Genomic DNA, 17,077 nt, shown 5'->3' with positions numbered 1-17,077 from the left:
GCCTCGACACACTTGGAACACCTGATGTACACAACTGTGCACATGGATTAAGACTGTGGTGTCAAACCACGAGTCCCCTGTTTGCACTGCAAATTTGGTGAATTGACCGTTGGTGTGCTTGTAAGGACTGCATATTAATGTATTTCCCCTCTGAGGACCAAGACACGCTCTCCTCTTTATCTCTTCTGACATGTAAAGGGTGCAACTCTAAGATTAGGTGTTATAAAGCCTTTATTGTGGTTCTCAAACCGAACAGTGAAATTTTATATTTAACATATGTGGTCAGAATCATCGATAATTATTGTCTGAATAGTCTATGTGTGGCTTCACATATACCTCATCACTTCATTCACTGTCAAAATCTGGGGCTCTGACAGTAAGCTGACACATACATAGCCTGTGGCTTTCACTATACTGGCTCTTTGTGCTGTAACAGTGTTTTTGGTAAAGAGTGACAAAGTCAGTCTCAACAGGAAATTATTGTTTCTAGAGAAGCATAGGCCCAACAAAAGTAGTTTTTTTTGTTGTTTTTTTAACTCCAGTGTATTAGGGCTTATACGGATTGTAAAACACAATACAATATTATGTAAACTTCCTAATATCTGAATTTAGTTTATCAAGTTAAATGCCTAAGATTGGGCAAAAAGTAGGAGTTTAGTGGATATACCAAGTGTACTAAGCATTCTAATTCTTTCTTTGTTCTCTTGTGGACCTGAACATCAACTGAGTGAGAGAGCCATTCTGCCCAAATTACTGAAATACTGCCTGCTTCTAGAACAGGGGTTCCTAACCTGTGAGGTGTTAGTGGGGAGGTGTGACATTCCTCATTAACATTTTTGTAATTGATTTTTTTTTTTTTTTTCAATTTAGTTTAGATACAGTTGAGTCATGACATCCGGATTATAAAAAATGTTGGAGGCGTCCGGATGATCAAAAATTGTTTCATCGAAATGTTCGGTAGAACAAAGACTTCTGTTTTTGTGTGCTGTTGTGTTTGGTAAAATGAAGACTAACTGTCTGTTTAGTTTAATCTTGTACCAAACCCCCATGCTAGAAATGACTCACACAAGACTTGCTTATAACAATCACAAGAACAGTAGAAGAGCAGACACACGATAACTCCGCACTCGGCGACCGTTATTGTGAGATTGCAATGCACAGTCTGAATGACCGCAAAAATGAATTTTTCCAAGACCACTCAATTTTAATTATTGCTAGCTTAGTTAACAGTTTGTCTTTCCTCTTCAATGCTGGAGCAACTTCCAGCATTGGAAGTTGCTCCATTATTAACGCCGCTGCTATAAGAGTATATATAACAATTCTATGCCCTAAGAGAAAATGCCAACAACAAAAAAGGAAATACGGTAATGAAATACATATTGGTTCACACTCTAACTGGGCCATGATGGAATTGAAAAAATGCAGTGTTTTTATGCGCAAAAATGAATACTGGCGAAACGAGCGACGGGACAGTTTAAAGCATTGGGGGCAGATCTCTCTTCATTACTGTACGGTATTTGGGCATTGGATACTATGGGAGTTTAGACATTTGTTAAGGGGTGCGCACACGCAGTGCGTGTGTCAGTGCGTGTGTCAGTGCGTGTCTGAGTGATTGTGTGTGTCTGTCAGATTGTGTAAAATCAGTAAAATTGTGTGTCTGTCAGATTGTCAAATCAGTGAGTGTGTGAGTATGTGTGTCTGCCAGTGAGTGTATGTCAGTGTATCTGAGAATGTGTGAGTGGTCAGTGAGTGGGTGTGTCTGTGTGTATGTCAGTCAAAGAGTGTGTTAGTGTTTAACAGGTAGAGGTGTGGCCTTGACCAGAAGGGGTGGGTCAAATTTAAATTAGGGGGTACCCCAGTTCTGTCATGCCTAGGGCAGCACAAATTCAAAATACACCACTGCATAAACAGGAACCTGAATACACACCTTTACTGATTGAGAAAGACGATTTACAGCAAGAGGGTCAATCATCACCTTTATTTTTATTGTAATTGTACACTTTTTTAATTTTATTTTTATGGTAATAAAAGGTATATTTTAATTTATACTTACCTTTGAATATCCTCAATCTCCATCTGGGTTCCACACAGGGGAGTGTCACCCTAAACTGACACCAAGCCAGACACCTTGGAGACAGTTCTATAGGCTCCATACCAGGTGATAGTTTTTATATTAGTGCACCAGATATAATTAATATTGCACTTAGAAGTTTCTACTTTTTTATCGTATTTCCTTCATCTCCACATATACTACCGATCGACAGCTGTTTGCATCCATAGAAGAAATGTTGTATATGCCACCTGAAGGCACACACGTCTCTGAGTTTAGAGCCTATATCCACAGAAAAGGCTCTACACCATGTGAGTTTATTTCCATCCACCTAGGATAACATGTACGATGGATAATAGAGAAAGCCAGAGAGTTCCAGAAAAACATCTACTTCTACTTCATAGACTATTCTAAAGCCTTTGACTGTGTGGATCACAACAACATGTGGCAAGTTCTTAAAGAGATGGAAGTACCAGATCATCTCACCTGCCTCCTGAGGAATCTGTATGTGGACCAAGAAGCCACAGTCAGAACCGAACATGGGACAACAGAATGGTTCAAGATCGGGAAAGGAATGCAACAAGGTTGTATATTGTCACCTTATTTATTCAACTTATATGCAGAATACATAATGCGTAAGGCTGGGCTGGATGAATCCAAAGCTGGAATCAATATTGCTAGAAGAAATATCAGCAACCTCAGATATGTGGATGATACTACTCTGATGGCTGAAAGTGAGGAAGAACTAAAGGACCTGTTGATGAGGGTAAAAGAATAGAGTGCAAAAGCTAGCTTGCTGCTTAATGTTAAAAAAGATCATGGCAAACAGCAATCTTAGTTTCTGGCAAATAGATGGGGAAGAAGTGGAGGCAGTGTCAGATTTTATTTTCCTGGAATCCAAGATCTCTTCAGATGGTGACTGTAGTCATGAAATTAAAAGACGTTTGCTTCTGGGGAGTAGAGCGATGGCAAGCTTGGACAAGCTGATAAAAACTAAAGATATTACACTATGAACAAAGGTCAGCATAGTCAGAACTATGGTATTCCCAGTAGTAACATACGGATGTGGGAGCTGGACTATAAAGAAGGCTGAGCATCGTAGAATTGATGCCTTTGAACTGTGGTGTTGGCGAAAACTACTTAGAATCCCTTGCATTGCAAGAAGATCCAATAAATCTGTACTACAGGAAATCAAGACAAACTGTACACTGGAAGCTCTGATCATGAGGCTGAAGCTCAAATATATTGGCCATATAATGAGAAGGCAGGATTCTCTAGAGAATGCTGGGAAAGATTGTAGTCACACGAAGAAGGGGACAACAGAGACGGAGATGGATAGATGAGGTCACTGAAGCCACGAACATGAAGTTGTTGGAGCTCAGAGGGGCAGTGACTGACAGATGTACCTGGTGTGCTATGGTCCACATGGTCACGGAGAGTCGGACTGAACAACTAAACAACAACAACAACGATAACATACTCACCTTATCTTCACAGTAACACACTATATATATATTTTTGATCTCTTTCTGTTTTATGTAAATCCAATATATATTTATGTGAGGGCTAAGTCCCAGTTTCATACTCTAGCGCTGCAATTGCACTTTCTGTTGTGAAGGATTATCACCTAAACAATTGAGTGACGGGATTATCATATAAGCAATTTTTAGTGCGTTTGTTAAAATTGTATATTGTTGGTGGGCTGTTTGGAGTGCTCACAAAGTGTTTTCAGCGGCTATAGATCTGACACTTTTCAAATCACTAAGAGCCTCTTTATCACACTACTGTGTTTCTTTGTTTATATAAAAGACGATACAGGACAGACATCCAGATCTCTCCATATTAGGAGTTCAAAGCACCAGTCATAGTATTGTATAATTGACAAACGTTTGTATCAGTCCTTTGAGAATGCAGGTAAAAACATTGTTATATAAGTTAGTTATGTCACCGACATGATTATTTACAAATATATTTAGATTATTTTCAGATTCAAAGATCCTGTAAGGTCCCAAAAATCCAAACATTTTAATTGAGCATTATATCTGTCAAACCCAATGTACATACAAGTGCTCACATTCATTCTGCATTGTAGAGCAAGAAAAAACTAACATAAGTCCAGATATGCCCAGGTATCATTTTCTTTGCTCCAGAACTGGTTTTTACCCTGCAGAGAAACACATTTCTCTTTGCAGAGTCCATTTCTATCTGTTTGTATTTTTGTATTTTGCAAAAGGACTGTAAGTAACCCCCCCATTTCACAACAAGTCAAACGTCATCACTGTATTCTTGCAATCAGAGACAGGAGAGGGAAGTGTATATTTCCATTTCAATGATGACGCCCAAAAATATCATCAGTCTTCCTACACATGGGTGGTGCATTTGATCATTTCTATTAATCTATTTTTGTAACAGCTACCAAAATGATCATTCGCTTTTAAATTATTTCTGTTATTGTGCAAGATTTGCTATATCAAGATATCTCTAAAACATTCTCACAAATATTTTTGTACAAAGACGGAAAAAAAGGTGACATTTAGAATTGTGTAAACCTGGATTCTCTTTTTAATTAGGTATTTGTGTAATGCAATCTATAAACAAAGTTTATATTTTATTCCATGTTTATGTGCTAGCTAGGATTTTTGTTTTCAAAGAAATATTTCACTAAAATAACTAAGTAGTGAATGGGGAAAAAAAGCAACAAAACAAGCCAAATAAAATCTAGAAAACTGGAAATTAAAATTAAAAAAACGAAAAATGGGAAATGAGAAAAACTATTTCCTAGAGATCAAGGAAAAGAAGAAGTATTTTCATTTAGAAGATTAAATTGATTAGATAAACAGACATGCAGACAGACAGATCAATAGATAGAAATAGATAGATAGACAGAAAGACAGATCGAGAGGTGGACAGATGGTTGGATGAGAGATAATATAAATAGAAAGATATAGATAAAGATAAAGAGTATAAAGAGATATACAAATAAATAAATAGATGGAGAATATTAAACAGAAAGATAAAGAAAGACATATATTGATGAGATTAGATACAGAACTAGAAAAGCTACAATTTCTGGGGAAATTGTGTGAAGTGTCCTTGCCTCCACCAGTAGTCTACAATTGGAGTGGGCGGAGTAACTGGGTTGAGTGGCTTGAGTAACTGTTCTGTGATTGGAGTGGCTGGAGTAACTGTGGAAAGGTTGGACTGGGCGGAGTAACTTTATGGAGTGGGCAGAGTAACTGTGTGGAGTGTTTGGAGTGAGTAAAGTAACTATTTGGAGTGGCTCAAAATAAATTTATTAAATGTGATATTGCTCACTTTTGTGTTATCAAACCTGTAGGAATGATAGCAGTTTAGAGAATGTGTTTCATCTAGCAGCCTCTGTGTTCCGGAACACTCTGCTGGCTGCCAGGGCCGGCCTTAGGCATTTGGGCGCCCTGTGCAAAAAATCTTCACAGCGCCCCCCCTTCCCGTCCCCCCCTCCCCCACTCCTTACCCCTTCCCACACACCCTGTCACACACACACACACACACACACACGCAGACAGTCACACACACGCGCAGACAGTCACACACACACACGCGCAGACAGTCTCACACACACACGCGCAGACAGTCTCACACACACACACAGGCAAACAGACACACACAGGCAGACAGCCACACACACACACAGTCAGACACACACACTCACTAACAGACAAACACACTCACAGACACACACTAACAGACACAGACACACACTAACAGACACACACTAACAGACACACACTAACAGACAGACACACACTAACAGACACAGACACACACTAACAGACACAGACACACACTAACAGACACAGACACACACTAACATACACACAGACACACACTAACAGACACAGACACACACTAACAGACACACACTAACAGACACAGACACACACTAACAGACACAGACACACACTAACAGACACACACTAACATACACACAGACACACACTAACAGACACAGACACACTAACAGACACAGACACACACTAACATACACACACACACTAACATACACACACACACACACACACTAACAGACACACACACACTAACAGACACACACACACACACACTAACAGACACACACACACACACACTAACAGACACACACACACACACTAACAGACACACATTAACATACACACACTAACATACACACACACACACCCACATTAACACATTTTTTTAACATTTATTTAGACCCCCCCAGCCTCCTTACCTTTGGGAATGCTGGGGGGGGGGTCTCTTCCTCCCTGGTGGTCCAGTGGCTGCTGGGCTGGGCGGGCGGGCGAGCGGGCGGCTGGCGAGGGAGCACTTCTTCTGAGCTGTATGCTCAGCTCCCTCGCGCGCTGCAGAGTGAGGCTGCGAGCCGGAATATGACGTCATATTCCGGCTCCCAGCCTCACTCTGCGGCGCGCGAGGGAGCTGAGCATACAGCTCAGAGGAAGTGCTCCCTCGCCAGCCGCCCGCCAGCGCCGCCCGACCGCCCAGCAGCCAGGCATGTCTGTTAGCCGCAAGGCTAACAAGACATTTGCCTTGGGCATTTGGGGGCGGCTTTTTTTGCCGCCCCCTGGAAAATGCCGCCCAAGGCAAATGTCTTGTTAGCATTGCGGCTAACAGACATGCCGTGTGAGCTATGCGGCCGTAGGGCGCCCCCTGCACCATGGCGCCCTGTGCGGCCGCACAGCTCGCACACCCCTAAGGCCGGCCCTGCTGGCTGCTCACACAACTGGGTTCCTATGGCAACTCACTCTACAGCAAGGGCAGAGAACAGCAGTTAAAAACAAACTGCTCCAAATTGCTTACTTCACTGGTGGTTGCCATCTTCAAACGGTCGTAGTTTTAAAGACTATAAATCCTACAGCGAAGAGCTTTTTATTGTGAGAATCACAAGACCCAGACCTACATTTTGATACATAGTATGTCTCTGAGATATTAAAAATGGAGGCACAGTCGCAGTTTAAAAATTGCCCTTCAATTTTGAGGTGGCTAGAGTGGAGTTTTTTAGTGGCAGCAGGGATAGCTGAACGTTTTGAGATAAGATTTGTGTAGGTGGGCTTGAAAATGAGGGAGTGGTGGCAGTTTAGAAATCATGTCCTGATTTTTCAGTTTTTGTCAGCTCTCACTCTAGTTTTGAACATTCCACCATTCATTACTATGGGACCAATTTCGCCACAAAAACGACGATATTTCGTGAACCATTCAACGAAACGTTCCACAAAGTAATAGCACACCGATTGGGAACAATCTGCATGTTTCTGTATATTACTGTCTATGTAGTGTAAAAACTGTGGGAGAAGTTAGGGTGGTAAATTTGGCTATAATAAGAATAATAATATATTTGTGAGATAATTGTAAGTGGTCTTGCCATGCAAGAACACTTAATTATAAATAGAAAGTTATAGATAGAACAGATTAAATAGAAATTATTATATAGAGAGACATTTATATATAGTTGTGATTAGAAAAATAACAGGCAGATAGAAATTAAGATGGCAGTAGCCACAGTAAAAATTCAAAATAACAAAAATTTAAAAAGTAGATACATCAATTCCTATTGCGCTGCTGACACATTCCAATGCAGTTCCAAGCAGGGTTATAATTGACAAAACCAAAAAGAAAAAGAAGAGGGCAGCGCTATCAATTACAAAATGTGCACACCAATGGCTACATACAAGTTTATTGGAAGGACAGAAAAGTACAAACATTTAGGGTTCTCCCCTTTCTTAATACATGTCATGTATTAACAAGCATTGAGAAAGAGCAAAGGGGAGAACGTGAAGCGTTTGTACTTTTCTGTCCTTCCAATGAACTTGTATGTAGCACTTGGTGTGCACATTTTGCAATTTATAATGCTGCCCTCATTTTTTTTCTTTTTGGTTTTGTTAATATGACAGTATTTTTTTTTAACTCTTTCTTCTCTCACATCCCAGCATAATATCTGACCAAGACTGATGTGCTTTGATTACCAAGTGTTGACTATATCTTAAAACTAAAGTTGCAGACATGTGCAACCTGCTAGAACGCAATTAAAATGCCAGATTTCGGGTATGTTAGTAATACCTAAACAAAATGTGTGTGGGAATCTACCATGATCTGTAAGAAAATGACTAATTTCTTCGATCGTGCAAAGGGTAGCGGAATAATAATGCATTTAAGATTGTACTGCTTCACTACTGAGCATGAAAACAAAAACACCAAAACCACACAGCATTTGCGTCCATACTTATCCATCTGGGGACATCTATGAAAACTGAGATGTATAATGTTATAGCTATTATTTCAGTACCACTTGTTTCCAAACCTTCTGTTAAAGCGGCACTGTCATGCCGAATCCCGTTTTTTTTTTTTAACCCCCCTCCCGCCTCCACTACATCCAATCGACCCCCTAGTCACCCCCAAATGCCCCTAAGCCCCCCACATTACCTCTTTTTAATTCTTTATCTTCTGCCCCGATCTTTATTCAGGGCGCCGCCATCTTTGTGTGGGTAGGTGAAGTCCCTGTGGGACACTTCATCTACCCACACTACACAGACTGTGTGATTCCCGCACATGCCCAGTGAAACACCTGGACATGCGAACGGGAATTTCATCTATTCATTCATTCATCAGACAGACGAATGAATGAATAGAAAAAATCAGATGAACAAACTAACACTGTGTATCAGTGTTAGTTTTTTCGTTCAGTTTATTACAAGGAGGGAGCTACCGGCGTGCAGCTCCCTCCTTGTAATATGTAACTATAGAAGCGGCAGGGAGCAGTGCTACTCGCCACTTCCTAAGCCCCCCATGTCCCCCCTCACTCTATGGGGGTCAATATGACCCCCATAATAGAACAAGGGAGATTAAAATCTCCCCAATACCCCTACTCGCTATACCGCGAGTAGGGGCATGTCCACTAAACAGTGAGCAGCCTGTGGCTGCTCACTGTAAAAAAAAAAAAAAAATGGTAATAAGGGGGGGACCTACTATTGTTTTTATTAGGGCCCCCACCCACCGCGCAGGGGTGGGGGCCAGGGGGGGAGGACAATAGGTCCCCCCCTTATTGTTTTATTAGGGCCCCCACCCACCGCTCAGGGGTGGGGGCCGGGGGGGGAGGACAGTAGGTCCCCCCCCCTTATTGTTTTTATTAGGGCCCCCACCCACCGCGCAGGGGTGGGGGCGGGGGGGAGGACAGTAGGTCCCCCCCCTTATTGTTTTATTAGGGCCCCCACCCACCGCGCAGGGGTGGGGGCCGGGGGGGGGACAGTAGGTCCCCCCCCTTATTGTTTTATTAGGGCCCCCACCGCTCAGGGGTGGGGGCCGGGGGGGAGGACAATAGGTCCCCCCCCTTATTGTTTTATTAGGGCCCCCACCGCGCAGGGGTGGGGGCCGGAGGGGGGGACAGTAGGTCCCCCCCCCCCCAATCTTTAACCCCCGCGCAGGGGAGGGGGGGTGTTTATTGTTTTTTTTTTTTGTTTTTGTTTTTTACAGTGAGCAGCCACAGGCTGCTCACTGCTTACTAGACATGCCCCTACTCGCGGTATAGCGAGTAGGGGCATATTATTTACTAATACTAAGTAATCTTTACTTAGTATTAGTAAAGTTGGCTGAAAGACCAATTCAGGTCTTTCAGCCTTTTAGTAGATAGCTCCCTGATACCGTGGGAATTAGGGAGTTATCTACTAAGCGGCTGCAAGATGCAGCCGCGGCAATGAATAGGATCGGAGTTTCATTCATTAGAATGAAATTCCGATACAAACAAAGTACCGAATTGCATCCTAACACCAATGGAGAATTCTGTTAGGATGCAATTCGGCAGTTTTGCCGGCGTTCTGTCTAAGTGACAGGACGTTTGGCAATACTGACAGGAAGCATTGTGGGAACAGGGAGGAAAGCTAGGGATCATGGGAAAATTGCTCTGACCAGCGGAAATGAAGCACACTTTCCTCCTCCGCTGGTCAGAGCTGGTCAAGCGGAGGAATCCCATAAGACAAAGAGTCCCTACTTTGTCTTATGGTTTTAAAGAAAACTAAAGGAGACAGGAAGAAAAGAAGAACAGATCCTGAGAGAGGGGTAGAAGAGGAAGAGATTGAGGAAAGGTAAGTTCGGCATGACAGTGCCGCTTTAATAAAGTTAATAATTATGGCAGAAGGACAAATCTGATTTTTTTTTTTTATAATACTGTAGCTGAGGCGGCATATATATATCGAAAATTATATTCAAATACATTAGTATTCCTGGTGTTTTCCTGGTATATTTAGGAATCCAAGTTTCCAACATGTTAGCTTAATGTAGGATATATGTATGTGTCTGCAAGTGGCTACACAGTCACAGAGAGTCAATACATCAATAGTATAATCATCAGAATATTTGTGGGTTAAAATATTTACTCATCTCGAGTTTTCTTCATTTTTTTTTTTTTTTTCATTCCATCCCCATTCCATCTTCAAATTGTTAACACAATACTTCATGCAAAATGTTAAAAGTGTTAATGGATTTGGGAATTCTCACAATCTAAATCATTCAGTTAAGAATATTTTAGATTAATATCCTTTTTCAATTTCCTTTTAAGTCAATCGCCATTGTGCAATATAAATAAATAAATAAATCATGAAAACTTTGCTAATTATTTTATAATTAAAAAAAAAAGCATTTTTACGAGAATCCTTGTATCCCAATGTGGAGAATATTTAAAGGTAATAGAGCAAACTACAACAGTAAAACAGATTAAGCATTACATTACATATTCTTTACACAGTTAGTGATTCAGTCTGCCTTTTAAAACTATTTATCTAGATTTATTTCCCAAAGCTTTTGTTTTATGGTTCAAAGAAATTAAAATAAATTAATAAATTAATTTTAAATGAAAATACCGAAGTTAGAAGACAGAAAATAAACACAACAAATATCATAAAATAACAATTGCCCACTCAAGTAAAATATAAATGTTTTTGACTTTTATTTTGTCTTCTTGGTTTAACCCACTTTCTTGGGTTAATGATATATAATAAAGTTTGATGTTTAGGACCCTAAAACGACTTTTGCTCCCTGAAATTGTTCTGGTAACGATGCTAACTGTTATTCAAACCACACAATAGTAGAACGGTAGTAAGCAAAAACAATATACTTTCATATACAATGCATGTCTTTATGTGCATATGTCAAGTTTTTTAGGTGATACTCATAAAAATGTACCCCATGCTAAAATAGTTTAATGAACAAAAATGTACTTTTATACCTAAAAAAAGTTGTTTTATCCCTGTTCTTCTGGGTTTTATGTGTTAATCAAGAAAATAGTTAAAACGATCTATAGAAAATGGATTTATAGTTCAGAGTAAAATAAAATAAAAAAATTATGTACTCACAGTCTCGCTCAGTTTACTTTGGTTTTCAGCTTTTTCAAACAAGAAGTGAGATCTCTAAGCGACGAGAAACAAGAAACATATGCATCAAGTCTTGTAGAACAAATTACAAAGTATCGCCCACTCAGACGTTAAAACTAAGACATCTTCCCCAACCTCCCTTCCTTATTGTACATGCAAAAACCACAAGACAAAATTGCAAAGAGGAAGCAATCAACCAAATCTAAGTACATCACAACTGGGGTAAAAGTCAAGGTTATACAAGTAAATATCCGTAGTGTTATGTCCAAGTGCTGTTCTCCCCTTGTCAGGGCTTCAGTAATCTGAAGTCCAATTTTATTCTGCATATTTACTTCTATCAAAGCTGCAAAATTGAAAATATAAGTTTGCTGCCACTTTGAGTGATAATTTAGAATTCATAATTTAATTTTCAATAATTAAAATTTATGTTTACTTTGCACTCATAACCCCTGCTGTATTGGTCTGTGAAGAGTGGAAGAGATTTATCAACCCAAAACAGGTGCTGTGCTATTCTTGAGTATACAATAACGAGAAAATGCCAGAGAATAGGATGTCTCTCAACATTTAGCACTTCTGTATTAAAAGCAAATTAAGACCACACTGGGCCCTAGACAAGATGGCAGATTGAGCAAGGCCTTGCCTAATGTCCTTGGATCTGCCCCCACCGTGTCTGTCTTTACTCTTGGTGGTACAGGTTCAGGAGTAGTGACAGATGAGCAGCAGGAGATGCACTCTGAAGCTGCCTGATGTCCACGTGTCATTCTCCCAAGGAGCATCTCCCAGACAGTCACAACAAACAGTGTATTGCAAGCTGGTCTTAACTTAACACAGTACTATATCTAGCACACACTTGATTGGCACCATTTGTTAAAGATCCACCAAATCCATTACTTTAAACACAGAACTTCAGTTATAAAACTTTAGATTGGGGGAGGGGGTCTTCAATAAATGGTGCCAAATGATTTGAACAGTATCATGTATATTGCGACATGAGTCTCCAGACCCTTGTCTGAGACCGGTACCCCGGGCAGCCACTCAAAGGGACACTATAGTCACCAGAACAGTTACAGCTTATTGTATTTGTTCTAGTGAGTATAATAATTCCCTTCAGAGTTGTTGCAGTAAACACTGTTTTTTGAGAGAAAATGCAGTGTTTACATTTTAGCCTGGGGATACCTTCAGTGGCCACTCCTCAGATGGCTATTAAAGTTGGTTCAAGGGGCACTGCCGTTCAGTGTATCCACCCTCTGCATGCAGACACTGAACTTTCCTCATAGAGATACATTGATTCAATGTATTTCTATAAGGAGATGCTGATTGACCAGGGCTGTGTTTAGCTTGTGGTGGCTCTGCCCCTGATCTGCCTCATTGAGAGTCTCAGCCAATCCTATGCTTTCCTATGGGCCTGTGACTTGTGTTTCCGTCTGGGAGAGGATTGGAGAAGAAAGCTGGGAAAAGACGGCACATTCCAATCGGGTAAGCGTATTGCGGATAGCAGTCCATGAGGACTTGTCATCCTTTTGGGGAGTCACATCCTGCTTTGGTTGAGGACAAATTCAGGTGAAGTGTGCTCTGGAATTCACGTTAATTGTAGCTGGCTGCTGGTAATTCCTGACAGAATGTTTAAAATTGCTGGCATTTGTTAAATGAATGCTGTGGCTGTTGCCTTACCCACTTAAATGGTGTTATGTGTTTATTGGAAATGGGTTTGGGGTTTGTTGGGTTCAAGGGGTCAGAAATCATGAGGATTTTGAGCATAAGAAAGCAAAAATAAGGAGGCAGATGCCAAATCAGCAGAAATAACACACTATGAGGCTTAATAGCAGCTCCATCTAAAGCTGGATCAGTCCACTCTGTAAGGATCCCAAAAAGCTGTTTCTCTGATTGGGCAGACTGCCACCTCCAGTCTTCCTGTGCGATCGGCTAGTCTCCCAGATGCCGGACGCTGTGCTGACCTCAGGCGATGGGCAGTAAAATGGGTGGGAATTACAGGCACCCTCTCACATTTTGGGGGCGATGCTATACCCCCAAACATATAAAAGCACATTTAGCCAGTGTTTCAGTGCCCTGTTGTGGATCCTACTTTTCTAGTGTCCCAAGAGTGCATTTGTATCATTTTTTTTTGCTATTTTGATATTGACTCGGCTTTTCCCTGACTACTCTGATTTCTGGTTCCCTTGATTCGGTTCTGGTATTTCATTTTGGTTGTTCTCTGTCTTCCTTTGACGTAGGTTTGATTTTGACTATTCTCTTTTTTATAAATTTTCAGTGCAGCCATTATAAGGTCTGGTGTAGGTAATTACTTTGTACCTTTTGGAGGGTGTGACAAACTCTCCTTTTTCTGTGAGTTTGCCACAAGTTTTTGGAGGGGCCTGTTTGCTTGCCTCCTACCCTGTGACTATGGGCCCTGCAATATACCTTGCCCAATACACTTTAAAAGGCTCCATTCATGTAATGTAAGTACTTTTGTACTCCACAAAGAGAGACCGACCGCTGGTCCTAATTCCCTGGAATTGTTTTGGGCATGAAGCCATGCTTGCAGCCGGTGAAAAAGAGACTTCCATGAAACCTTTGAACCCCTGCTCTGATCTGGGTGATTTTTGGGGGTATGTTATGTTTTGGGGTACTTTCTGAACTTTGTGAAAATTTTGTTTTTCTGCCTGGAGATAATTGAGTTACTTACAGGACTTTACTCAATTATCTCCCAAGCAGAGGGGAGGGATTGTGTGCTGTATATGGGCGTGTCACAGACTGTATATTTGTTCTGATTGGTTCATGTCCTTTGTGTGCCTGTGCCCCATCTGGCCTGGAAAATTGTATAAAAGCCAACCTGAACCATTAAAGCTCAGATCATCTTGCACCTTCATGAAGTTTGGGAGATTGGAGAACTACACTCTGGGGGATTGCTATAATCACTATACTCCCCTGAGTGTAATCACTAAGCTCTTGTAAGAGCTTGTTCCTGCTATGCTCTCTGGACTAAGAAACCAAGCTGTGGCGGTTCATTGGGTTTGCAGTAGTTATGGTGTGTCACATAAATGCTCTTGAATAGTCTTCACCTGCAACAGACTGCAATATGGGCCTATGACGGACCGCCTGTCACCCTGACTGGCGGTCCACCGGGACACAGGAGTGTTTCAGCCCCTAACCATGGAAGTTTGCCTGGGTTTCCTCCATCACTTCCCACCCTTGAACAGGGTCCTGGGTACACCTTCAAGTGATTAAGCTCACCAGAATAGAGTATAGCCGATGCACATTAGCCAGACTGAGTGAAGGATGAAAAGGAACTGCTTTATTATGGCCAAGTTGCCTGCTTAAATACCCAACCCCCATTCTACACAATACAATGCAAGTCCCTCCCAAAGATCTCTGTGGGAAATAATCTATTTAAAGACCGTAAGCTAATTATCTTCCAGGAAAAGAGAGGCAAACACAAAAAACATAAACCATAGAAATACCCCAAAACATCATAACAATATACAATAACCCTACAAATAATACATCCCCAAATCGTCCTGATCTGAGCGCCCAAGTTGTCCAAATAGCCACCGTGTTAAAGTTCTGACTAGCCGCACACGTGGTCCTATGCCCAAAAGAGTTCCAGGGCCTTTGGTGCTTTTGCCGGTCAACTTTCGGGAGCTCCTGCGGCCACAATTTGGGGTGCTTAGTCTGGCTCTCATGTAGCATTTGTTCCACTTAGTCTCACGCACCTTCCCTCCAAAAAGCGCTCTCCTGACAGGTTGCAAAGTGGTTCAAAACCCCAGACCAAGTTGTCCAGGAACTGCACAATTACCTCATGCCGAAAACAATTCCATAACATTCGCGGTTAAGTTCCGCTGAGGTGACTGGGGACCCACAAAGTCCTTGTGCCAAAATTATTTTCATAGCAGTCACGGCTAAGTACCGCTGAGGACCATTTTGGGGTTTGGTTCATGCAAACAGCCACCAGGGAGCTAGCAGTTGGTTCCATACGAATTAAGGTAAAGTGCCAAACCAGGTGCACCCAGGGAAAGCTGCTAATAGCAGCTGGGCAGGGTAACTCCCAAACGGTGTTTCAAACCTGGACCATAGTTGGTGGGCAGGAGGCAGGCTTGCACACTCCTTCAGGAGTCCATGGCAAATGTTTGTGGGAAGGAGCGTTTGTCACAGAGTCAATACATGAAGACCATGGGTTCTTTAGCTCCTGCTTCCTAGACCAGTGTCTACAGAGAGCCCAGCAGGTCACATGTGTTGTTGCCGAGATCTTCTCCTAGGGAGAGGGCCTACTTGATTAGATAACATTTTCAAGGCTCACAGCCTAAGTTAGTGGCGACTTAAAATTTGAAGCTTGACTGCTTGGAAGTGGCTGGGTGGCTGAGGGCTTATAATCCTCATGTCGATCTGCCTTCTAAACATAAGACTACTGCTCAAACCACATCCAAAACACAGATAGTATCCCCATCTCTAAAAGCTTTATCCGTATTGGATCCCCCATCACTCACTGCCAATCCTTTGTATATTGCTGTTTCTGCTGTCTGTCCAACCCACTTTTCTAGCATTGCTCGAAGAGTTGCCAGGATATTAGCTGAGCTCTGCTACTGATCCATAACCTCAGCACGTAGCAGAAAAGATCTGAACCATACAATGTCACTACACGTGTCACATGACGTGTCTCCTGCTGCACAGTTTGGCTGCCATTAACATGCTGTTAGAGAAAAGAAAGTGTGCAGCATACTAGGGGCGGCCCATATGTCTGTGGTGGAGTGCACACTCTGTCTGCCTGCCTAGGTAGATCCTTTTTTTAAAGTGATAAACAAAACACTAGTGGTACAGAGAGGGTACTACTTTCCTGCTAAATGTGTTTCAGGAAGGAAGGTGGTAGCTGAGAGCTAAAGCCTATCAGTTGTTTGAATTGCTCCCCTTCTGCTAGGACAAAATAATCTCCCCCAACAGCAATAAACTGGCCTATCAATCTTTTTACCTTATTTGACAGCTGCTTTGACATGTTCCTAAAATGTCGTAAAGGGTCACTAGTCACTGATGGTGTCCTTTTTTTGTTGTTGTCCCTCCTGGCACAAGCATGGGGTGCTGCTGTTGTTGCCGAACCTTCCCTTTCCTCCTGCAATAGAACAGCCTTGTGATGTGTGTGGATATGTTTGTTTGTCCCTGCACTTGTCTAATGTCCCCAAACTTTTCCTGCTCACCTCCTTGCCACACAACCTGCATTTTGCCAAGCACCCATTTCTCACACTATCAAAATGATCCCACACTTTCCTGTGCTGTAGACCTGCTTCTGCACTACACATAAATGCACACCTACATTAAAATGCCAACACTACACACAAATGTACAATTGCATGCAAATGCAAATGCTACTTACAAACACACCACTGTATTCACATTCTACTTACAAACACACCACTAAAAACCTGCAAGGATGGTAAATTGGTAGATCTGCAACTGGCAAAACATTGCAGGAGTTGCACGGTAGTTAAGGATCTAGTTTTTAGCCATCCTTGCACTAGAGGGGTCCCAAAACAATTTCTTGCACCAGGGCCCTCTCTACATTAGTTCTGCCATTGGACGGATTGTATACAAGATAGTTAATAGCAGGGGCGGGCTGGGCCAGGTGGCAGGGAGGCAATTGCGCCCC

At 41.8% G+C, this 17,077-nt stretch overlaps 1 protein-coding gene across 1 annotated transcript in view; it reads right to left on the bottom strand.

The window, feature by feature from the left end:
- ITGB7 (integrin subunit beta 7) overlaps positions 1 to 11,516 on the bottom strand; it is a 104,056-nt gene extending 92,540 nt beyond the window's left edge. The window contains exon 1 of the mRNA XM_063428474.1: positions 11,428 to 11,516. The gene's annotated coding sequence lies outside the window, so the exon portion shown is untranslated. The remainder of the gene's footprint in view (positions 1 to 11,427) is intronic.
- Positions 11,517 to 17,077: the final 5,561 nt, after the last annotated feature.

Source organism: Pelobates fuscus, chromosome 1, assembly GCF_036172605.1.
Source record: "Pelobates fuscus isolate aPelFus1 chromosome 1, aPelFus1.pri, whole genome shotgun sequence".
NCBI lineage: Eukaryota > Metazoa > Chordata > Amphibia > Anura > Pelobatidae > Pelobates > Pelobates fuscus.
The sequence above is the reverse complement of the archived record's forward strand: the minus strand, read 5'-3'. Positions and strand labels throughout refer to the sequence as shown.